Here is a 25,006-nt window from a genome sequence, read left to right on the forward strand (position 1 = left end):
TAAGTAACACCTGCCCCACCTGCAGTGCACATGGTTTTACCCATCTAAGAAGGATTTTGTCAGAAAGAATGAACCAAAATAAGGCCCCCTGTGACTGTAATTATCCTCCCTTAGTTACGTGTCCCATGCAGATAGCTGGTAACAAATGTATTCTCCCAAATGCGCTGTAGACAGATTAGCCCTGAGGTCTGTCAGCCAAGAGTCTCTACTGCTGCAGTGTAACTTAGAGTGTGTACACACGGTTCGATGTTCTGTGCGATCCAATGTACGATTCGATGTTTTGTCCGATTTTTACTTTTCCCTTTTTTTTTTCTCTTCTCCTTAAGATATGCCTTAGGGCTGTTTCACACAGTACGGTTCCTGCCGCACGGTGAAATCCCGTACGGCCAGGGAGCCGTGCCGCACTCAGCAGTTGTGAATGGACACTATTGTGTCCATTCACACGGGACGGCCACGGCCCGGCCGCACGGCTGCAGCCGGATCCCCCCACTGGAAGGGACGGCTGCCGGGCTGTGGCCATCCCTGCCATTATAAAATTCTGAGTGCGGCGCGGCTCCCTGACCGTACGGGATTTCACCGTGCGGCAGGAACCGTACTGTGTGAAACAGCCCTTAAGATATGCTTAAGATTTTGACTTTTTACCATACAATTTGCTATGCGATTTCCTATTTGATTTACTATGCGATTTCCTATGTGCCTTAAGATTTGCTTAAGATTTTGACTAAGCGATTTTGACTTAACAACAGGATAACTGACAGGGCCCTGGAAATCGTATAGCACATCGCATCTTAAGCATATCGCAAGGCACATACGATGCATGCGATATGCTTGCGATTTGTGCTAGATAGAGTGTGCTGCCCACTCTATCTCCCCTCCGATCTCTCCTTAAACGGGAGCGCGCATCGGGCTAGGAAGCCCTTACAATGCATACAATCAGTATGCGATATGTATGCGATATGGCTTCCGATGTTGATGATATCGTCAACATCGGAAGCCATATCGAACCATGTGTACACACTATTACTCCTCTCTCTGTGCGCAGCTACAACGCTCTGTCACTGTACATTACCTCTCTCTGTGCGCAGCTATAACGCTTTGTCACTGTACATTACCTCTCTCTGTGCGCAGCTACAATGCTCTGTCACTGTACATTACCTCTCTCTGTGCGCAGCTACAACGTTCTGTCACTGTACATTACCTCTCTCTGTGCGCAGCTATAATGCTCTGTCACTGTACATTACCTCTCTCTGTGCGCAGCTATAACGTTTCTGTCACTGTACATTACCTCTCTCTGTGCGCAGCTATAACGTCTCTGTCACTGTACATTACCTCTCTCTGTGCGCAGCTATAACGTCTCTGTCACTGTACATTACCTCTCTCTGTGCGCAGCTACAACGCTCTGTCACTGTACATTACCTCTCTGTGCGCAGCTACAACGCTCTGTCACTGTACATTACCTCTCTCTGTGTGCAGCTATAACGTTTCTGTCAGTGTACATTACCTCTCTCTGTGCGCAGCTATAATGCTCTGTCACTGTACATTACCTCTCTCTGTGCGCAGCTACAACGTTCTGTCACTGTACATTACCTCTCTCTGTGCGCAGCTATAACGTTTCTGTCACTGTACATTACCTCTCTCTGTGCGCAGCTATAACGTCTCTGTCACTGTACATTACCTCTCTCTGTGCGCAGCTATAACGTCTCTGTCACTGTACATTACCTCTCTCTGTGCGCAGCTACAACGCTCTGTCACTGTACCTTACCTCTCTCTGTGCGCAGCTACAACGCTCTGTCACTGTACATTACCTCTCTCTGTGCGCAGCTACAACGCTCTGTCACTGTACATTACCTCTCTCTGTGTGCAGCTATAACGTTTCTGTCACTGTACATTACCCCTCTCTGTGCGCAGCTACAACGCTTTGTCACTGTACATTACCTCTCTCTGTGCGCAGCTATAACGTCTCTGTCACTGTACATTACCTCTCTCTGTGCGCAGCTACAACGCTCTGTCACTGTACATTACCTCTCTCTGTGTGCAGCTATAACGTTTCTGTCAGTGTGTCACAGTCACTGTAAATGAGCTTTCTGTAGTTGTGCACAACTTGGTGCATGAATAACCATCTTTATCTCTGGCAAAGGCTTGGGAAACATTACTGTAGGAGGCTGTCACTCCCCTTGTACTATCCCCTTCTGTAATGTATCTGTTATGTGACTCCAGTGTCACTTGTCACTCAACGTCAAGCCGCACCTTTTCGGCCTAATATGGGACTCTGAGGGTGGTATAACTCACCACTCTCCCTCCTCTGTCCCTCTGTCCAGCATCCTCCAATGAGTTCTTATATTAAGGGCTGGCTCCTCCATCTTCTACTCTGAGCAAACTGACATGCCAGGTTTAGCTCCATCTGCAGGCACACAGGATGCCTCACCTTTCTCCTAGTGAGAGTACAGGTCTCTGTCCCTCACTTACAGGGACCTCACAGCTCTCCCTCTGAGGCACAGGGCAGTCTTTCCATAGAGTCCTCCCAGGTACCTCATCCTGTACTCCTCTCTTTTCTCTTTCCCTCTGCCCCTTCTCCTCTGACAGGGCAAATCACTCCCTGCTGTATATCACTACGCCCTCTCTTCAACTGTCAGCAACATCTGTGAACTGTGTATATAGCATCCAACAATTAAGTCCACTGCCATCGATGAAATCTGACATATACAGTGTCACCAACACACCAAAATATATATAAACATTTAAAAAAAACATAGCCATACAGAACACTACATTCCTTAGTTAGTTCATATGTTTACTGGTATTTAACATAGGGTATGAGTTTTGAATACAGGCATTTTACCCAGGGGTTACACATTAAATATGAGGATACATATTGATCATTATAAATAAGCATTTGTGTAAGTGTAATTATCCGCGGTGCCTCGGTTTTTTTTAAACAAACAAAATTAGCGCAGCTTTCCAATTCTTTGTGGTTTTGCAATCTTTTCTGTCCTCTGTCACCTGGGCATGTAATATGTATGGCCAGATACAGGCCAGTTGTTGTGTACATACACTTGTGCACTTACAGAGCTGCAGCAGAGTTTTATTTAATATTAATATAAAAAAAAACTCTTTATAATTTATATATAATTTTGATATATTTGTATTTAGCGCCAAATTTTTGACACTATAATATAGTGTCTGTCCCTTTTATATATATATCTGTAATCAAGGTGAACACCCCGTGCATCTGACACCCGTCCTGCTCCCGCCGGTGCATCGACGCACCCGGTGTGTGCAGAGGGTGGAACCTTCAGATGTGTGCCATCACCATAGTTAATGGGGAAAAAACAAAAGACATATTAGGATCATCAGGGGAACCACATACAAACATAGTTCCCAGTGCTAGAGCAGGAAGTGCCAGGCAGCTGGCGGCTCATATCAGCTGTACAGGGCTGGACAGCTGGCGGCTTCACGTAGTCCATCTGGGGGCAGCTTCTGCATTGATGGCAGATGTGTTTTATAGGCTAGACTGGGTATTGCCCCCTTCGCCTCCCCCTGTATTTGTGCCTAGTACCTGTCTTTTATTGTATACCTAAAATACATAAAGGCCCATTGCACCCGCTGGTAGACCTACAGATGGGCCAGACTCATTGTTTCCACCAAACCTCCACAGGACATGGACGTGCAAGCGTCTCAGGCTCACGTGTCCATTACCAAGAATGGGGCGCGTGAGTGTCTCCACGTGTGCACACCCCCCATTCTTATGGAGGATGATTTCACCCAACATCCTGTCAGATCCAGGTAACAATACATCTGTTCTTACCACTAAAGTGTCTCTCCAGAATGTCAGTGTGCTCCAGGTCTGGATATCTTCAGTACTTCTTGCATACAGTCTACAGCACAGTTTCCCCACAGTCTCTCCATATGTCACCTGACGCTGCAGCAATCCCTGCCTGTCATGTCTCCCTGTTAGCTCCAGTCTACTGTGGCTTCCACGTCACCACCATTATCATAGGCTTCAACCATGTACTGTACAAACACTGTTTCCCGCCTTCCTTGGACATGGGAGCAGCCATGTCCATTCCTGTCACCTGTTATTTTTTAGCCAATCCTGTTACCACTGTTACTGACATCACAGACTCTAGCCTATCACTTTGCGGAAGGTTCTATAAGTATTCTATGTTGAGACCTGGGAAATTGCCAGTTCAATGATGTCTACAGCCCAGCTGCTACCAGTGCATCTGATGTGGAAAAGCTTGCTTGCATAGACTCTGTTTATTTACATCCAGCTACCAGTGCTGCTGGTATTAACCTGTCATCCACTTGTCAAGTCAAGCTTGAGAACATCTGAATCCATACCTTGGATTGCTAATCACCCTCATTCCTGCCATCCAATCCTTGCAAGGCAGGAGGAGTACATATCCTGCATTCAAGACCAGACATTGCTTTTTTTTAGCAACGTCGAATCTAGGTGCCTGTTACCTGATGCTCCTGTTTACCTGGCTCCTGTGTTAGCTTCCAGCTGGTATCCATCATCTGCCGCTGCCCGAAACCTAAGCCGCATTTAGTAACCGGCTTTGTTTAGCTTTCTGGCTGCATCTGCTGATCTGATCCTGCCTAACTTCCCAGCTGCTCATCAGACCCTGCCCGGTGTCCCAGCAGCTCACCGAATCCTGAATGGTGAATAATACTTTGGTGGCTTCATCCTCGGAGAAGCGCAGACGTTCGCCAGTAGGATAGGAAGTGAAATTGTAACCTTCACCATCTGTCGACATGATGTGTCGACCTTGTTCCCCGTCTGTGCCAATAAAGCTGCACCGGTGCCAGACACCACACTGCACCCAGTGTTGTTTTAAAATGCTGCCGTTACACCTTGTGTCCCCTGGATGGGGTAAGTAACAGTGGTTCCCACTTGGAGGTTTGGTGGGACCACGGTGTCCCAGGTGATGAATACACCGGCGGGTGCACAGGTACAGGTGGTTCCTGAATGGAGGGTGTCCGACCTGGAAATGGATAGGTGAAGAAACCGGCACTCCAGCAATGAGATGGGGTATCTGACCGGGGTGCTGCAGGAAAAGGAAATGTAGAGGGGATGGCGTAGCAGCACTCCACGGATTCCTGCAGTCCAGTTATGCTGCCTCAATAATTTTTTATTTGAGGTACATTGATGATGTCCTGCTGTTTTGGACGGGTACCCAGATTGCGTTTGAAGATATGGTGAATGAAATCAACCTCATGGACTGTCCGATCAAATTCACTTACGAGTTGAGTCAGACGATTATCCACTACCTTGACGTTGAAATATCTATACTCAATGGGAAATTGGAGACATCCCCCTTCTCCAAACCCACCGATCGAAACACCCTATTGAGTGCCCAGAGCCATCATCCCCCGGCACTCAAAAAAGGCTTACCCTTTTCTCAATTAATCCGGGTGAAAAGAATCACCAGCAGAAACGACCAACTCTCCTCCAATCTTGACAGCATGGTCAAGAGATTCTCAGATAGAGGATATTCTGCACAGACTTTGACACATGCTAGAGACAAAGTCAATAATCTGTCCCGGAGCCAATTGCTACAGAAATCAGGGCCTAAGAAAAGCCTTAATGACAGGTTCGGATGGGTGCGAGAATATAACCACGCCGATGATGTCATCTCTAAGAACACCAAGCTACTGTGGCCGGTCATACAGACTGACAAGGATCTTCGAGTACTGAAGAACAAGACCCCCTGGGCATGCTACAAACGCGGCCGTAATCTTCGCGACTGGATCGTGAGGTCGGACATTTCCCTCAGACTACCACCCAACACACAACGCAAACCCGGGGGGTGTACAAGATGTGTGGGATGCACCACTTGTAGTGGGATGCGCACCACCAAATCTTTTCCTCACCCACATTTGGGACATCAGATACCCATCAAGCATGCTGTCACCTGCTTAAGTACCCACGTAGTATATATGATCACATGTCCCTGTGGTCTATGCTACGTGGGGAAAACAATCCGAACCTTTAGGGAACGGATAGCGGCTCACCGATCCGCTATAAAGGCTGCACTTAATAACAAAGAGAACGATCAGCCGGTAGCACGGCATTTTGTGGCTGCTAAACATTCTTTGGCCAATCTGAAATATGTGATCATTGATCACGTGCCACTGGACATTAGGGGCGGTGATAGGGCTCTTAAGTTACTTAAATTAGAAACTTATTGGATCTTTCGGCTTCAAACCTTAAGCCCCAAGGGACTGAACGAACACATGCCATTTAATATTTTTCTCTAAATCCCCTGATTTTGTCCTCTAGATCTGTAACGTCATGTCAGCTCCCTACACTGATACTGTTATCTGTTGGTTTTATGCACTTATATGTATTTCTTTCACTTATTTGTTGTTGTGTCTCCTTTCCATTCCAGACAGCTTCGAGTTGGTTGCCTAGCAACCGGATGCCATCTACGTGTGCCCTGTGACCAGTGTGCTTGTGAAGTGCACATAGTTTAGAAGCAGGCGGAGGGATTGGATGAGCTTCACACAGTGCACGGTATTTATGTTGTTTATTGTTCATTATGCATTTGGTTTGTCTTGAGAACGGAAGTAAATTCCGAAATGTTGACTGTTACCAGTGTCTGGAGTCTTCTTATCAAAATCCGTGGAGTGCTGCTACGCCATCCCCTCTACATTTCCTTTTCCTGCAGCACCCCGGTCAGATACCCCATCTCATTGCTGGAGTGCCGGTTTCTTCATATATATATATATATATATATATATATATATATATATATATATATATATATATATATATATATATATATATAGTAGAGAAGTGGCACTCACGTTCTTTGTAGAAAAGAAGACAACGCTTACTGCAGCTTCATATCAACGACCGTTTCGGTTCTTTTATTAACCGTCATCAGGATACAACTTGCACATACAAGCAAACACCTTAAGTAGAGAATCACCCAGTGAATCCAATCTGACGCACCTGCCGCTCTGATACACAGGCGGAGCAACCCTACGGGATCCCATAGTAGACACATATACACAATAGGCGCAGCATTTCCCAATGGAGAAACACGGCGTCCAAAGCGCCACTGTTAAACAGACAGACATCTGGTCAATGTACTGTATTAATCAAAAGTTACTGAGGTGTGGCAGCGGTTAAGTCAGATAGGGACATAGCAAATATATATACAAAAGATATAAAAGTGTAACTAGCAAATATATAAACATATAATAAGAAAATAAAAATAAAGTGTAAAGAAAACAGAAAAGAATACTTTCATGTTGCCATGCCGGGTTATACATCAGCTGTCACATTAATGCACACATAGTTATACTGCATATAAACAAATTCATCAATAATTAGCAGACTTTTTACATCTAATAATGGCAATATATATCATGAACTGACTTTATAAATGGCAAAACAATGATAAATATTCATTTAGCCCTTTAGGGCTAATCGTATCCAACCTGGCAATCCAGAAACACTCCAATTTCAGCAAATCAAGATTGCGGTCTCCACCGCGTCTCATAGGAGGTACACAATCAATCATACGATATTTTAAGCTACTAAGTGGATGTTTGTGGGTAGCAAAATGGCGAGCAACAGGTTGCTCACTGTTGCTGCTAATAAGAGCAGCTTTAATAGCGGAGCGATGTGCCGCCATGCGATCTTTAAACTTACACTGGGTTTTCCCAATATAAGATAGCCCGCATGGGCACAAAATTTGATAGACTGTATACATGCTATTACAGTCGAACCTAAATTTGATCTTGTACATTTTTCCAGAATGAGGATGGCAAAATTGATCACCCACAATCAAATGTTTGCAAGTGACACGTGTACATCTGAAACAACCTAGTTTCACCTTAAAAAATGATGTCTCTTTACTTATACCTAAGTCTGTGATATCAGATTTAACTAGTACATCACGTAAGTTCTTATTGCGTTTATAACAGGGCATAATTCTATGTTCATGCAGACCAATCGTCTCAATAATCGGCCAAGACTTTTTTTAAACTTTAGAAATAGCCTCTGAGTGGTTATCATAGCGAGAGACAAAAGGTACACGTGTATCGAGAGTTTTTTTTCTCACATTTGCTTAGTAATTTCTCTCTGGAGATAGATAGCGCTTTATACTTGTTTTTAATCAACTCATTTTTATCATACCCTCTTCTACAGCAATCATCGATAAAAACATCGATTTGTGGGGGGCGTGGCCTGGCGCTACAGGGAGCGAGACGTGTTACTGTGAGCGCTCCCGCAGTTGGCCCTAAAAAGCCTTATTAAACCTTAAATCACCGGCACCAGCCCGACTGAAAGAGCCCAGCAGACACTCAGCTACTACCCGGCTCAGAGACGTGGGCGCCGCGGAGTCGGGGAGGGGAGAAATCCCATCCTGCGGATTGCGGCCCTCGCCTGCTCTGAAGCCGCGGCCTCGAGTACCCTACCGCGCCCGCGACGGAGCTCCAGGACATCGCCGCGGCCGAAAACGACAGTCGGAGGCAGAAGGAGGGGCGGATAATTGCGGGGGAGACAGCGGAGGAGTACCCCTACCTCTCCCACCTCAGCTGACCTGCCAGGGGGACCCGGTGGCCGGGGGGGAAGCCTGGAACAGCGGGCGCCCCCCAGCCCTGGATGTGACGGCGGCCATCTTGGATCAGGCTGCCTCGAGACGCTGCTGCTCATACTGCCACCACAGCCTGTGAGTAGGACGACTGGCGGGGGGGTTAACCCTTACACCCCTGCCCACCCCAGATAAAAGTGTGCCCCACTGCCCACACACACTATACTCCCCCCCCTCAAGGCTGCAGATGGCAAGCTGTGCATCAGTCTGTGACACTGCACAGCCGGATTAACCTGTCTGCCAGACAAAACTCAGGGTGCAAGTCCCTTCTAGGTGGACTCCCTTTTGTGGATAGGAATATTGGCACTGCTGGCTCAGGCATATATGTAGCTGCAGCCCACCAGAGAGCTGCTACCTGCTGAATAGCGCCGTGGTAGAGTTATCGGGACCACCCGGGAATAGAGCCCTGGTGTGACCCCCCCTTGAGGCCCACTCTGAACTCAGCTGCACCTGGGCTGCCCACACCGGCCCCCCACCCGGCTGGAGAATCTTGCTCTTCGCCCACATCCCGCTAAGACGAGAGACCGGCTCTGAGCCGACGTCCCTCACCCCTGGATCTACAACATAATAAGACTGGGCTACTCTCATATTGCCCCATATCACAACTACCCGTCCACCTCTGGGAACTACCTCCTCACCAGCACCAATATCCTGCATCTAACGCCCCTCGTGAAGCCCTGGTCCTGGGCCTTTTAGCCCGTAAACTCTGCCCCTCTCCCCTCTGGGCGATCCTCAGGAAGCGTTGCCTCTGGACCTAGTGGGTGTACTGCGGTACCCTATCACAACATGCTGGTCTAGAGACCTTTACACTGGCGGAGAGGCCCTGACTCAGAGTTAATTGTACGAGATATGTGAACCACCACCTGTTTTCCTCCCTTTTACGTGACAAAGCTTGTTGGAGCCCGATCTTGTAAATTTGTCACCAAGAGTTCCCGCTCTTCCCCTAATATGCCTAACAAAAAGAATAAGGCGCCTAAGTCTGTATCACAAGTTGACTTCTTTAAACTCCCCCCTGTGAGTGCTAAGAAGCATAAGGATGCCGGGGACCCCCCCCCCACTCTATCCCCTGCAGCCTCGCCCCAACCCCCCCAGGCACTCCCCTCACATGAGCATCACTCATCAGATGTAGCGGCTCTGGATAATGGTCAAGCCCTTACGGTTGGGTCTATGAAACTCCTCCTCACTCAATTTAAAAAAGAGGTCTCTGAAGATTTCAAGTCCACCCTACAGGCATGCCAGAGATCTATAGACGACCTAGGCGACCGTACTGACCACATCGAATCCAAAATGGGGGAATTTGCTATTTCTCATAATGACCTGATCTCTTCTCATGAAGCTCTCCAGGCAGAAGTCTCCGCCCTACGCGATAAAATTGCCGATATGGAGGACAGATCCCGCCGTAATAATATCAGAGTCCGCGGTATTCCAGAATCTGTGTCAAACAGCAGCCTGAACGATTATGTCACCGAGGTCTTCCAAAAGCTCCTCCCAAACTGCTCTAGAGCGGACTTACTACTAGATCGGATCCACAGGCTCCCTAAAGGAAAAGGAGCCCCAGCTGAGGCCTCCCGAGACGTGCTTATGAGGGTCCACTTTTATCATATAAAAGAGGCAATTTTAAAAGCTGCAAGGCCCTCCGAGGATTCAGCTACCACGCTGGGGTCTCTGCAGCTATTCGGAGACTTCTCCCAAGCTACACTAGCCAAAAGACGCTCCTTCTACCCCGTGACAGCGGCTCTTCGCAAGGAAGGCATTCCCTATAGATGGGGCTTCCCTACAAAGCTTCTACTCAACAGAGGCGGCTCAACGGTGGTCCTTTCTACAGTGGAAGAAGGGAGGCGCTTCCTCTCCAACATTCAGCAAAGCAACGCCACTTCATCTCCCCGTTCCGAGGGTGGGCTCCAGCGGGTCTGGTCTGCCCCAGACGGGGTCCAATGATCTACCCTCCCTCTACTGGCGCGCGGGCTCTACGTCTCGGCGCTCTCTGGAGGCAAGACAAGGTACTCTAAATTTTGGGTATTAGATGCCTAAAGTGACTACTGCTAAAACTAGACTCTCTCCCATTAGTGGCCGAGTGCTCCCTCGGGTATACTTCCGCAGAGAGCCCTAATGGACTGACGCACTCATGGTTCCTTGTTGGACTCTAATGCTAGTTTTCTCTTCTCTTTGTTCCTTTTTATTGGTGGCCGGGTGTCCTTTGGGGCTATATTTATGCAGCAAGTTGGATCCCCATGGGCCCGACCCCTACAGGATACTCGGCCACCTTGCGCACCTCCCGGGGAGTGATCCCCTTGGGTACTAGCCTGGGACCTTGCGCCACTGGTGGGTTCATTTATACGATGTATATTGTCAAATGTAATTGTTCTCTAGCCTAACATTCTTTATGTCAGGTGTTTGTTTGTTTAATTGCCCTAGGTTTAGTCAAGCTAGCGTTGATAGTAGATTGTCTCAAATTGTTATATTTCTGTCTCTGTGGTCTCTCCGCCCATTAGACCACTACCCCCCTTGCGCAACCAAGGTGTGCCATGGTTTGGCACCCTATTCCCCCCCTGGCAGGGGGTTCGTACTCCCCTTCCCCTCTTTTGTTTTTTTCCGTCCCCCTTTTTAACCTATCACCTTGTCGCAATAATGTTTGCCCTCTCAACCCACATACTTTACATCAACTATCACGCCAAGCGTATCTCTCTTTAGACAAATATGGTTAACTTATTATCTATAAATGCTAATGGCCTCAACTCCCCCAACAAAAGGAAAATAGCCCTGAACTTTTTCCGAAAACACAAGGCCCATATAGTTGCAGTTCAGGAAACGCATTTCATGTCCTCAGCCCCGCCTCTCTTTCATGATAGATTCTTCCCGGCCTGCTATACGGCCAACGGCCCCACCAAGAAAGCGGGGGTGGCGATTCTTTTCTCCCAGAATTGTGACTTCTCTCTCACCTCTCAATATGCAGACCCAGAGGGCAGGTTCCTTATCCTGACCGGCCTATTAGACAACAGGGAAGTCACAATAGTTTCGTCCTATGCTCCAAATAGCAAGCAGATCTCTTTCTGTAGAAAACTGCTAGACAAAGTCCATCAGCTAGGAAAGGGGGCCTTAATAATCTTGGGGGATTTCAACCTCACGCCAGATCCCTCCTTAGATAACTCAAACCCGCATCCCCTTGTCAGGTCTCGCCCCCCCCCAACTAAAGGCCTACAGGCCGTATTGGCGGAATATGACGTGTACGACCTGTGGAGGATTAAAAATCCGACGACTAGGGACTACACGTTCTATTCCAACCCGCACAGATCGTATTCCAGAATTGACCTAGCACTTTCAGACAAATGGTCCATTGGCACCTTCAGTGAGGTAAAGATCCTCCCCAGGTCTTGGTCGGATCACTCCCCACTTCTCTTGAGGTGGGCCATTAACGAGAGAGTCACCTGCCCAGGCCCCTGGAGATTGGGGTCCCATAGCTTAACTATCTTGGAGTCCCGGCAGGAGATACATAAGTCCCTTTCCCAGTATTTGTCTCTCAATTCCCCGGAGGACACATCTACATTCACTCATTGGTGCGCCCTAAAAGCAGTTGTACGGGGGTCGGCAATCAAAATTGCCTCCAAAATCAAAAGGGAGAGCAGACAGACGCAAGCAAGCGCAGAGGCGAACCTAGCGGTATTAGAGGCAGCTCACAAAGCGGACCCCGCTGATAGCGCTACTTTGAAATCCCTGAAGGAGGCAAGAGATAGAGTTAATAGCCATTACCTAGATATAGTCCACCGCAATATCGCTAGGCTCAACCAGAAATATTATCTCTTAGGCAACAGGGCTGGGAAAATGCTAGCAAGGAGGCTGAGGGGTAGACGGGCGAAGGAAAAGATCCGCATGATTCACTCTGATAAAGGTGCAAAGGTGTTCGACCCGAAAGAAATAGCGGATGTCTTTTCATCATACTATTCTAAACTATACAACCTAGGTGACGACGCCGAGACCCCTCAGCCGACCCTTGAAGGTATTGGGAGGTTCCTAGACGACATCCTCTTGCCTTCCCTGTCCCCCGAGGTTTGTACGTCCCTAAACGCCCCCTGGACCTTGACAGAAGTCCAGAGTGCAATTGACGCCCTCCCAGCCGATAAGGCCCCAGGCCCTGATGGGTTCCCCTCAAACTTCTACAAGACATTTAGGGACCAATTAGCTCCTGTACTGATTAGAGTTTTTGACGAAGCCTCGAAAGCTAAACAATTCCCCCCCGAAATGCTAGAGTCCCGCATAGTGACGATTGCCAAGCCTGGCAAATCGCCTTCTTCAACACAAAACTACAGGCCCATAGCCTTACTTAACACCGATTTAAAGTTATATGCCAAGCTGGTAGCTAATAGGATAGGCCCCTTGCTCCCCTCTTTGATAAAGAACGACCAGGTAGGCTTCGTCCTAAATAGACAGGCCCCTGATAATACCAGAAGAGTCATTGATATCATCGAATTTTGTTCTGCAGAAAAGACCCCTCTCTTAGTCCTCTCCTTAGATGCGGAGAAGGCCTTTGATAGGCTCCACTGGGGCTTTATGCGAATGACCCTAGAGAAATTTGGATTTAACGGTTGGATCCTCGACTCCATTCTTGCCCTGTACTCTCACCCCTCTGCTAGAGTCTTCACGAACGGGTGCATCTCTTCCAGTTTTAAGATATCCAATGGCACACGCCAGGGGTGCCCCCTCTCCCCCCTGATTTATGCCCTGGCTATAGAACCCCTAGCAGAGTGCATCAGAAGGGACAATCTCATTATAGGCCCAACAATAGGTAACATATCTCATAAAATTAATCTATTTGCTGACGATGTTCTACTGTGCATTCTAGACCCAATCAATTCCCTTCCGGCCCTACACAAAGTCCTCTCTGAATACTCAAAAGTCTCCTACTATAAGCTTAATACCAGTAAAACAGAAGCCCTGCCCATAAATATTGCCCCAGAAACGGTCATCAAATTGAAGGAAACCTACAAGTACGCTTGGCAGACTTCATCTATAAAATATCTTGGCATACAGCTCGCGTCAGGAACCCACCTAGTTGAAGCTAATTATAAACCATTACTTAAAGCCTTCTCAGACCTAACCAATGAGTGGATGCTACAAGATGTCTCCTGGCTGGGCAGGATAGCGGCCGCTAAGATGGTCCTTCTGCCAAAATTAATGTATCTCTTCCGAGCGATTCCTAGACTCCCCCCCAAGGCCACCCTACAAAAATTCAATCAAATCTTATCTAAATATATCTGGAGAGGATCCAAACCCAAAATTGCTAAAAAATGGTTGATTTTGCCCAAGGGGAGCGGTGGGGTGGCTTACCCAGACCTGGAACTCTATGCAGATGCATGTGTCTTGAATCAACTGAGAGACTGGCTCTCTGATTCAAACCAAAAACCCTGGGTGCAAATAGAAAGCTCTTATACAACACCGGCCCAGTTGTCGGATATGATCTGGCTCCCCAAGGGGATTGCACGCAAACACGGGTCTAATTGCAAATCTATCCAAGTGTCCCTGGAGGTATGGCACAGACATTTAAGCAGGCTAGATAATCCGCCACTCCCAGCCCCGTTCCTCTCCCTTAAATCCCTCGGTGCAATGATTCCGGTCCCTTACCTTAATAGATGGATAGACAGGGGGATAGCAACTCTAGAGGGACTGTTTAAAGACGGGCATTTAAGAAGCTTTAGGGATTTACAGGACAACTTCAACATTCCGAGACAGGATTTCTTCATCTATCTGCAGCTGAGAAGTTGGCTCCAGACTCATTCCCAGGCCCCCAGATTAGCAACTAAGCTCCCCCCTGATATTGAATTAATAATTAAATCCCCCTCCCACAAAGGAGGGATCTCCAAGTGGTACTCCTATCTCCTCTCTACCCAAATCAGACATAAAGCACCCTTCCAAACCAGCTGGGAAACCGACCTGGCCAGATCCCTCGGTGAGGAGGAATGGGACAGTATTTTTAAAACTTGCTTTAAGCTCTCCAGGTGTCTACATCACGCAGAGATGTTTTTTAAGCTCATACATAGAGCATACTTCACCCCGGAGAGGCTCCACAAGATTTGGCCCTCGGTCTCGAACCTTTGCTGGAGGAAGTGCGGACAGGTGGGCAATATCTACCATGTGTTTTGGAGCTGCCCCGCTGTCCAGCCACTCTGGGAGAGGGTATTTCGGATCCTGAGTATCATTGTTAAACACAATATAGTACCAGACGCCGCAGTGGCTCTTCTACACGTATTTCCAGGCTCTTGGACTGCAGCCGATAGATACGTAGCGGGCCATATCTTTGTGGCCACAAAAGCAGCGATAGCGAAACTTTGGAAATCCGATATAACCCCTACCATGGATGCTATCCTTAAAAAGGTCCACAAGCACTTTACATTCGAGACCACGGGGGCCAAATACTCGAGCTCCCCTAACTCTATCCATATTAAATGGTTTAACTGGTCCCTCTTCTGCGACGATTATGGCAGATCTAATTTAACATCGGAGCTACTAGATGTTACAGATTTAGGCTGACGCTCCCACTTATTTGTCACTTTGGGCATGTTACTGATGTATTGATTCTTGTCTTCTCTTTTTACTATATTAGCATTGTAAACAACAGTGATTGTCAACTGTAATCATATGGCAAATGTATGCGACATCCTCCCCGCCCCCGGTCTCCCTCCCTATTTTCTTTTCTGTTCCCCCCTCCCTCCCCCCCGTTCTTATAAAAACAATGGAGATGGTCCCTCTGGGGACATTTGTGTTTCTCAATAAAAATTGAATATGTAAAAAAAAAAAACATCGATTTGTGTTTCTGCCTTCTTAGGATCACTGTTTATTCTACACATTCTTATCATTTGTGAATAGGGCAGGCCAGCCTTAAGTTTCACAGGATGACAACTAGTTTTGTGTAAGAATGTGTTCCTACAGTATCTGTATCTTTTGAATAAACAGAGGTCAATATGTCACCATCCTTACAGTCAATCAGTACATCCCAAAAACTAATTTGATGCTGATCCATTTTAACTGAGAGTTTAACACTGCTTTCAGACGCATTATGTTGATTAATGATTGTCATAAGTGCCTCTTTTGAATCGTTCCAAATCATGAGACGCGGTGGAGACCACAATCTTGCTTTGCTGAAATTAGAGTGTTTCTGGATTGCCAGGTTGGATACGATTAGCCCTAAAGGGCTAAATGAATATTTATCATTGTCTTGCCATTTATAAAGTCAGTTCATGATATATATTGCCGTTATTAGATGTAAAAAGTCTGCTAATTATTGATGAATTTGTTTATATGCAGTATAACTATGTGTGCATTAATGTGACAGCTGATGTATAACCCGGCATGGCAACATGAAAGTATTCTTTTCTGTTTTCTTTACACTTTATTTTTATTTTCTTATTATATGTTTATATATTTGCTAGTTACACTTTTATATCTTTTGTATATATATTTGCTATGTCCCTATCTGACTTAACCGCTGCCACACCTCAGTAACTTTTGATTAATATATTGACCAGATGTCTGTCTGTTTAACAGTGGCGCTTTGGACGCCGTGTTTCTCCATTGGGAAATGCTGCGCCTATTGTGTATATGTGTCTACTATGGGATCCCGTAGGGTTGCTCCGCCTGTGTATCAGAGCGGCAGGTGCGGCAGATTGGATTCACTGGGTGATTCTCTACTTAAGGTGTTTGCTTGTATGTGCAAGTTGTATCCTGATGACGGTTAATAAAAGAACCGAAACGGTCGTTGATATGAAGCTGCAGTAAGCGTTGTCTTCTTTTCTACAAAGAACGTGAGTGCCACTTCTCTACTCTATATATGTGATTACTGGGCATATTGCTGAGGAATCTTTGGGGGCACCCGTTCAAGTAAACTTACTATCGACAGAGTGCCGGATGTGTAGACATATATATATATATATATATATATATATATCAGTCGACGTTTCAATGCCATATAGACATTTTTCTCAAGACATTTGATGCACATAAAGATATATCTTTATGTGCATCAAATGTCTTGAGAAAAATGTCTATATGGCATTGAAACGTCGACTGATATGTTGATGTGCAAATTTGTTTGCTGAAAAAAATCTTTATTCACTAAAGTCGTTTGAAAAGTCCCTTTGGAGTGACGCCTGTTTTTTCCAATCTACTTCAATCATTGGGAAGGCACCCAGGGCAATATCTTCCACCAACGAGAGTGCCGGTTCAAAACTCCCTTGTGTATATATATATATATATATATATATAGTAAAAGCAATCCAGAGCACTCACCACTTTCGTAAATTCAAAGGTTCTTTATTTTTCAATCAGTGCCAATGCCGACGTTTCGGACCTATGGAGGCCCTTACTCATGGCTCTGCTTACACTTCCTGCAACAGACCGCATCTGACTACTGGTCTCCACCATACCATTCTTATACCCCCAGTGATAATTAATCCATGTCACCTGTGTCACGCTAATCAAACTGCAAAGACGCTATCAACTTACTGTAACAAGATTCTAAGAACATCAATCTACTCACCGCCAATACCTGTATGCATCTCTCCATGTATGCAAGTCCAGCGTTAGTTACTCTGTCCAAACAGCGCTAATTGCCGCCCTGCGTTCCACCGCTGTGGAACGCATCATGGCGTCACTACTTCCGCTTCCTGACTGTTTCTCTTCAGGAACCTAGCGGAAGCAGAGCCATGAGTAAGGGCCTCCATAGGTCCGAACCGTCGGCATTGGCACTGATGGAAAAATAAAGAACCTTTGAATTTACAAAAGTGGTGAGTGCTCTGGATTGCTTTTACTTGGATTATGTACCACGGAAGTTTTTCTATGGGAGAGTGGAGCACCCCATGATATAAATTGGATGAACTGTGAGTGCAATATAACTGGTTGTGGATATATATATATATATATATATATATATATATATATATATATATATACATACTAGGTGATTCATCGCGCCCTACGGGCGCTCTTCACACCATCTTAAGGGGCTGCACCCCCTTAATTTGTGAATGTTTGTACTGTGAGAAATATGGTTAGAATTGAATGAAAGATGCCTGTATTGCAACTTAAGTTATAGGTGAAATGTGTTAAATAGAGAGCATATGATTTGGAAGGGGGTGTGTATTGTTTTGTTTAATTAAAAAGCGGTTACAGAGTAAGATGTACTTTAATAGTGCGGAGGGTACAGTGACATTTGTGGGTGTGTGGGGGGGGATGCGTGTTGTTTAGGTGTGTGTGTGCAATAGTATAGTAGGGTTTGTATGTATAAAGAGGATTCCCGCACCAGTTATTATTACATTCTAGGTATTTGTAGGACTCTCTCACTCAGTAATACCCTATATAATCAGGGGTATGAGGCCCTTTATGTTGGGATGAGGAGGTGCTACCCACTACTTGGAATAGGTTACACTAACACACAAGAAAAATAAGTATTGTTAGGGTGCACTTATGGTCCTAATGAGTTATTACAGTTTTAAAATATAACCTTTATTTAATTTAGATACAAATATGGTGAAATATTAAAACATAGTATCAGTGAAAAAGAAAGGAAAAATTGTGAGTTAAAAGGTTTGGGGTCACTGTCAGTATAAACCTGTATTCGCAGGGTTAATATTCCCTGTGTGTTTAATTGTCCTTATAGTTTTTGCTTATGACTGTGAAACTTGATACATATATTTCAATGTCTGTGTTAGGGTACAAGGTTTCTAGTATCGGTTTCCAGGCATATTTTTATAGGGTTAGTTAGAGGGAGGGAGAGTGTCGTACTAAAGGCGAACTTTCGTTTTGGACAACCTTGAGACTTTTTTAGTGGCAGAAAATTATTTGTAACTTTGGTTTAGCGCAGGTACCACCACGATTTCTACATTTGGTTCTATAGTTCTACTAGGGTACCTTTAGCAGCTTTTCCACAAAAATAATAATTGCCAACAGTGTGTGAACTAACCATGAGTTTTTTCCAAACAAGATCAGGAACGTCAAGAAGATTAGACCTCTGCCAAAAAATCTTTAGTGATGATGTGGGACAACAACCACTAGAGAAATAAAAACTTGGTGGGATATAGCAGGGCTGGAACAATATATAAAAAGTAATCGAATCTCAAGAGGTCTAAGAATCCAGAAGGAACCAGCATTTGCTAGCTCTAACATAGAATTTACTAAACAGTGGGATGTAATTCTACATGATTGCTCATTGAAACTGATGAAATTGATTATTGAAGAAAAAAGTAGAGATCTTAAGACAAAGGAAACGGAAATGGAAGCCCACAAAACTAGTGAGGATTTCAAAATTAATGAAACAGTTCTAGTTAAGAAACTAGAGAGGATAGAGGAAGATGTAATTCGACAGAAAGAAAAGAAACATATTAGAGATAAGAACGACTATGCTAATGATAAAATCAAGAAATGGAATGGGAACACCAATTTTATGAAAAGGGATAGATCAAACCAAAGACAGTATAAAGAATGGAAAACGGTTTCTGTCAAATCCAACAAAAAGAGACAAGAAACTGTACCGAGAAGAACTAACTTTGAATCCCAGAACAGATACACAGTGCTAAATGGGAATGATCCAGAGGTTTTTTTTATCACCAGTAGCCTCAAACAGATTACAACGACTAATACCGTTAGCCTAAGAAGTGGTAACCAGGGCCTCACCCCTAAAAAGAAGACTAGTAGAAGAAGGGGAAAACGAGGGGGCACTAAAAGAGTATCGAAAGAAAAGGAACATCCAGTACTAGAGACAAACTATCAAATGGGGGATCAAGGCATTTTTAACTTGTCCGACTATAAATTGTCGAATATAGAAATGTCCCTTTTAAGCAAAGGTTTTTCGTTTGCGCCAAGCTCTGACCTTGATCAATTCCAAGTTTTTATTGATCTTAATAAATTTGTAAGGAAACTTACTTTAAAAAGACATTTTTTGAAAAAAGATGAACAGATTAGAGATGTTATCCCTACAACATCAAAATCGGGCCTTAAACCGGTATCAAAGTTTTTTCCTTTAGAGTCCAAAAGTAGCCAGATCGAGATGTTCTATGAGCTGGTCAGGAAGGAACTGTGTGTAAATGATAATAAGAAACAGCAAAAGAAAGAAACTTCAACTTTCAATAATCTCACCAACTTTGAGAAGAACGCACTAAAGAATCTTAAAAATAACAGATATTGTGTTGAAAAGTGCGGACAAAGGAGGTGGCTTAGTACTCCTTAATAGATTGGATTATGAGAAAGAGGCGATAAGATTACTGAGCGATGATAAGTCATACAAGAAATTATTGAAAGACCCTACAGCTGATTTTTTGGAGATTTTAAGACCAATTTTGGTAACAGCCTTACATAATGGATGTATTTTAAAAGATGAATATCAATTTTTAATCAAGAACCATCCGATAATTCCCATCTTTTATTATATGCCAAAGATTCATAAGACTTTGAACAACCCGCCAGGAAGACCTATTGTGGCGGGTATTGATTCTTTAACCTCGACCCTTTCTGAATATGTAGAATTATTTCTACAAAAATATGTTCCTGGTTTAAAATCATTTATAAAAGATACTACCGCCATATTGCAAATATTAGATAAGGTGACATGGGAAGAGGGTTTCATATGGGCAACAGTTGACGTACAGTTACTCTACACCTCAATTGACCATGAAAAGGGAATTTCCTCTTGCAAAGAGTTTCTAGATACGGATTCCACGCTAGATGAAACACACAAAATCTTTATTTGCACTTTAATAAGGTTCATTTTAAAACATAATTATTTTAACATTTTAGAAGATTTTTACATCCAAGTATGCTGAACAGCTATGGGGACAGTCTTTGCCCCCAAATTTACACATGGGGAGCTGGGAGCACAAGCACATATATGAAAATAATCCATTTGCGGAGAAGATAATCCTATATAAGAGATATATAGACGACATACTGATTATCTGGAATGGTACTCCGGAAGAGTTTACACAGTTTGTAGAATACCTGCATTTGAATGATTTTAATCTGTCTTTTACTTCTAATATTCAAACGAAAGAGATAGAGTATCTAGATCTGGTTTTAATGTCTAAAGAACGGAAGGTCGTCACGAAAACTTTTATTAAATCAGTAGACACAAATTCTTATGTCCATTTCAAGAGCAACCATATGAAAAAATGGAAAACAAATATACCTTTCTCCCAATTTGCAAGAATTAAAAGAAATTGCACAGAACCGAATGATTATACAGCACAGGTAGGGATCTACCGTAAACGGTTCGAAGATCGAGGGTATCCAGGAGAAGTAGTGGATACGGCAATAGCAAAAACAGCGACAGTAGAAAGAAGAGACCTCTTGAAATACAAAAACAAACGGACAACAAATAGAAGTGATATTAACTTTATTACAACCTTCACCACTAAAGTTAACCCCTTCCCGACATTTGACGTATATATACGTCATAGCCGGGATGTACTTCCCGACACATGACGTATATATACGTCATGACTTTAAACTGTCCCCGCGTCTATAGACGCGGTGACAGTTTAAACATGTCTGCTGTCCCTGACAGCAGACATGTCCCTGCATGCCCAGGGGGGGCGGCGATGCCTCCCCCCCGTCGGCGATCGCTGTGATTGGCTGTTCAATGTGAACAGCCAGTCGCAGCGGTTTCCTGTGTTACCGGCGAATCAGACGCTCGGTAACACAGGTGTCAATCACCGTCGGGTGTGAGGGGGCATGAGGGGGTCACCGGTGATGACCACACCTCACCCCACCTCACCCCACCTGCCCCCAAGGCTGTGATTGGTCCGTCGGACCGACGGACCAATCACAGCCAAGGCGCGTCATTTAAACTAACGGTGACTGCGCTGCAGACGCCATTCCGGTCTGGAATTGCGTGCAGAGCGGTCACCGACCAATCTGTCGTGATATACATACCTGATCCTTGCCTGATACTTACCTGATCACCGCTGGTAGCGTGCTGCCAGCAGCTGGATGCTTCCTGGATCTTGTGACTTCCTGTGTGCTGCTGCTGCTGCAGTGTCATAGAGTCACAGATCGTGAGTGATAGTGACAGAGAGTGACAGAGTGATAGAGTGATAGAAGGGCTATATTTTGTGTCTGCTGCACCCCTTTTGTGCTGATCAGTATATCTGTGCTGATCAGCAACTTTTTTTTTTTTTTATATATATACCTGTCAGTTGCACCAAAGGTTGTGCTGCCTGTGCAACTGACTGCTGCCCCCCCTTTTGTGCTGATCAGTTTAAATTAATTAACTGATCAGCAACTTTTTGGGGGTCCAGGTTTTTTTTTTTATATATATATATACCCTGTCAGGTTGCACCCACAGTTGTGTGCTGCTGCCCCTCACTGCTAATCAGTGTTGCATCACTGCATCACTGATCTGCAGTTTTTTTTTTTTGGAGAGTGCAGTGGGGTTTTGTTTTTACACCCACGTTGCTTTTGTGGGTGTCCTGTGGCCGCTGATCAGTGACGTACATCACTGAACAGCATTTTTGGCACAGGGTTGATATCATTTTTTTTCTGCAGTTTTTTTAAATTGTTTTGTTTTTTTGGAGAGTGCTGTGGTTTATTACACCCACGTTGCTTTTGTGGGTGTCCTGTGGCCGCTGATCAGTGACGTACATCACTGAACAGCATTTTTGGCACAGGGTTGATATAATTTTTTTTCTGCAGTTTTTTTAAATTGTTTTTTTTTTGGAGAGTGCTGTGGTTTATTTTATTTTTTTATTGTTTTTACACCCACGTTGCTTTAGTTGGTGTCCTGTTGCCTTTGAGCGCTGTTCAGTGACGGACGTTACTGACCAACATCTGTGCTCAATTTTTGGCGCAGGACCTTTTTTTTGTTTTTTTAACCCCTTCATTTTTTTTTTTTTTTATTGGGATCAAATTCCTGTAAAAAGTATTTTTTTTTCTGCACTACATACACACTACACACTACATACCCCCCGTGTTGAAATAAAGTTTGTACCCCCCCTACACTATACACGTGTTGAAACATTACACTTACAGAAACACAAAAATAAAAATGTCATCCCAAATGTCATCCCAAATGTCATCCCAGTCATCCAGAAGAATGTATTCAGCGGAGGAGGCATATGCCATGCTTGCCTCTGACTCTGACACAGCCAGTGATGCAAGCGGGGAATTTGAAGGATTCGTCTTAAGCTCCTCTTCCTCCTCTAGTGATGAGGGACCCCCTCAAAGACGCCCCCGTAGAGCAGCTGAGACCCCCCCAAATGATTGATCCCGTATGGACCCCACCACCAGACAATTTTGAGCCCCAGGTTCCTGAGTTTTTGGCCATCCCAGGAATCCAATTTGATTCAACAGGTCTCAGAGAAATTGACTTTTTCAAATTATTTTTCTCTGTTGATTTTATAAATTTAATGGTGGACCAAAGTAATTTATATGCCCAGCAGTTTATTGCTCAAAACCCCACGTCATCATTTGCTAGGTGGACCCCTGTAGATGCAGTAGAGATGATGACGTTTTGGGGTCTGGTGTTACATATGGGCATAGTAAAAAAGCCAGAAATTAGGCAATATTGGAGTACAGATGTTCTGTACAGCACCCCATTTTACCGTATGGCCATGACTCAGACTCGTTTTGAGACAATCCTTAAATTTTTACATTACACCGATAATGCACAGTGCCCACCCAGAGATGATCCCACCTTTGACCGGCTATTCAAAGTCAGGCCGGTCATTGATCATTTCAGTGCCAAATTTGCAGAGATGTACATCCCTGAAAAATTTATTTGTATCGACGAGTCCCTTATACATTTTAAAGGAAGGGTTAAATTCCGCCAGTACCTTCCCAGTAAGAGGGCAAGGTATGGCATAAAAATGTATAAACTGTGTGAAAGCACCTCAGGGTACACCCACAGGTTTAGGGTATATGAAGGGAAGGATTCAAGAATTGAACCGCCAGAATTCCCCCCCTCCCTCGTAGGTGTTAGTGGAAAAATTGTCTGGGATTTAGTGCACCCCTTCCTGGATAAAGGTTATCACCTCTATGTGGATAACTTTTACACTAGCATCCCCCTGTTTAAGGCCCTTGGTTCAAGAGGTACAGCAGCTTGCGGTACTGTGCGCAAGAACCAAAGAGGCCTCCCAAAAACGCACATTGCCCAAGTACTGAGAAGGGGTGAAAGCAGGGCACAATCCACCGAAAATATGTTGTTGGTCAAATATAAGGACAAGAGGGATGTCCTTATACTGACAACAATTCATGGAGACAGTACCACCTCCATCCCTGTACGAGGTACCAGTACCCACACCTCAAAACCTAATTGTATCCTAGATTACAATAGGTACATGGGCGGAGTGGATCTTTCAGATCAGGTACTGAAGCCGTACAGTCCCCTGCGGAAAACAAAAATCTGGTACAAGAAGCTGGCCGTGTATATCATCCAGATGGCACTGTATAACGCTTACGTGCTATTCCGTTCTACCAGCCAGAGGGGGACATTTATGCACTTTCAAGAGGAAGTCATAAAAGGCCTAATATTTGGGAACCAGCAGGCAGAGGGCCCCAGTACTTCTAGTACTGGCTCCCGTATTGTACCAGGGCAGCATTTTCCTAACGAAATCCCCTCCACTGCAAGAAAGGGCAGGACACAAAAAAGGTGCAAAGTTTGCTATAAAAAGGGAATAAGAAAGGATACTATTTTCCACTGTGAAACTTGCCCCGACAAACCCGGCCTATGTATAAAGGAGTGTTTTAAAATATACCACACATCTATGGATTATTAGGTTCATCATTTCACCGTGCTTCGGGGGTCTTGCTAATGCCACATAGCACCCACCATTCATTCCACCAGAATCTGAGCTGCAAAATCCAAAAATCACTCCTTCCCTTCTGAGTCCTGCCATGCACCCAACTGGTATTTTTTGGTCACATATGAGGCATTGCCATACTCGGGAGAAATTGGGGCACAGATTTTGGGGTGCTTTGTCTCCTTCATTCCTTGTGAAAATGAAAAATTTTGAGCCAGAACTGCATTTTTGTGTAAAAAATGTAATTTTTCATTTGCACAGCCCAGTTGTATCAAAATTGGTGAAACCCCTGGGGGTTTGAAATGTACACTATACCCCTAGATGAATTCCCTGAGGGGTGTAGTTTGCAAAATGGGGTCACTTGTGGGGGGGTTCCACTGTATTGGTGCTTCGGGGGTCTTGCTAATGCGACATAGCACCCACCAACATTCCACCAGAATCTGTGCTGCAAAATCCAAATATCACTCCTTCCCTTCTGAGTCCTGCCATTTTTTGGTCACATATGAGGCATTGCCGTACTCGGGAGAAATTGGGGCACAGATTTTGGGGTGCTTTGTCTCCTTCATTCCTTGTGAAAATGAAAAATTTTGAGCCAGAACTGCATTTTTGTGTAAAAAATTTAAT

General features: G+C 44.8%; 1 protein-coding gene across 3 annotated transcripts in view; it reads left to right on the forward strand.

Annotated features, from left to right (window-relative positions):
- The first annotated feature begins 632 nt into the window (after positions 1-632).
- Positions 633-25,006, forward strand: part of LOC146075908 (uncharacterized) — a 59,663-nt gene continuing 35,289 nt past the window's right edge. For all 3 annotated transcript variants that reach the window (XR_014473657.1, XR_014473656.1, XM_083185594.1), the window contains exon 1: positions 633-6,517. The gene's annotated coding sequence lies outside the window, so the exon portion shown is untranslated. The remainder of the gene's footprint in view (positions 6,518-25,006) is intronic.

Source organism: Crinia signifera, chromosome 4 (assembly GCF_055691185.1).
Source record: "Crinia signifera chromosome 4, ASM5569118v1, whole genome shotgun sequence".
In the NCBI taxonomy this organism is placed as follows: Eukaryota; Metazoa; Chordata; class Amphibia; order Anura; family Myobatrachidae; genus Crinia; species Crinia signifera.